Source organism: Furipterus horrens, unplaced genomic scaffold (assembly GCF_987537825.1).
Source record: "Furipterus horrens unplaced genomic scaffold, mFurHor1.1.pri manual_scaffold_3, whole genome shotgun sequence".
Classification (NCBI taxonomy): domain Eukaryota; kingdom Metazoa; phylum Chordata; class Mammalia; order Chiroptera; family Furipteridae; genus Furipterus; species Furipterus horrens.
In genome coordinates, this window is record NW_028327173.1 from 150,509,467 (window position 1) to 150,510,311 (window position 845).

Sequence of the window (845 nt, forward strand, 5' to 3'; positions counted from 1 at the left end):
TGTTCAGGACATATACCTAGGTTGCGGGATTGATCCCTGGTTAGGGTGTGTATAGGAGGCAACCAATCGATGTTTTTCTCTCATATTGATGTTTCTCTCTCTTTCCCTTCCTCTCTCTTAAATCCATAGACGTATTTTTTTAATTAAAAATAAAATAAAACAATGTCACTGTGTACTATTTAATAATACAGGAAATGTTTACAATAAATTGGTAATTCTAAATGTCTAATTATTTAAGAAAATAAACACTAAGTTAGTATTTATAGACAATCTTTATTTTTCTTTCTTTCTTTCTTTTTTTGTTTTTTTACAATGTTGAAGTAATGCAACTTATCTAACCACTGAATAGGGTGGCTAGAGCTGTCATGAACTCTAAATTACTCTTACATACACTGTCCCCCCTGCCTGGCCATGAGCATAGTCAGGCAAGGTCTACGCGTATGCCCTTTATTGACAATCCTTAAAGAAGTTCTAAGCAAGAGGTAAATCCTTGTTGATTCTTAGATAGTGTTTTAGGGGAATAGTTCATTGGATTTAGGTAAGGTGGGTCAGACAATACTATAGGTAAGACAAACAAGCAGTGTTTCAAGTTAGTAAATACTTAGACTTAATTTGTACCCACTCAAAAATCATCATCCAGTGGGGGAGGAAAAAGAGGAAAGGAAACGGACAGATGTCTCCTGCTCCATGCATGCTCAGGACAGTTGGCCATCAGTCTTGCTTGAATGGGTCCTTCTTGAGGAATGAAAGGCAAATTTGGGTGCAAGGAGCACTAGGCATTATAAACTTTCCAGGCCCTACCTACCATTACACTCCTAGACCAAAATAATTATTTGTGTATTGTT

General features: G+C 36.4%; 1 non-coding gene across 1 annotated transcript; it reads right to left on the reverse strand.

The window, feature by feature from the left end:
* Positions 1 to 310: 310 nt before the first annotated feature.
* LOC150016388 (small nucleolar RNA SNORA58) lies at positions 311 to 446 on the reverse strand. The gene has a single exon (XR_016510300.1). It is a non-coding gene; the product is annotated as a small nucleolar RNA SNORA58 (small nucleolar RNA).
* Between the last annotated feature and the right edge of the window lie 399 nt (positions 447 to 845).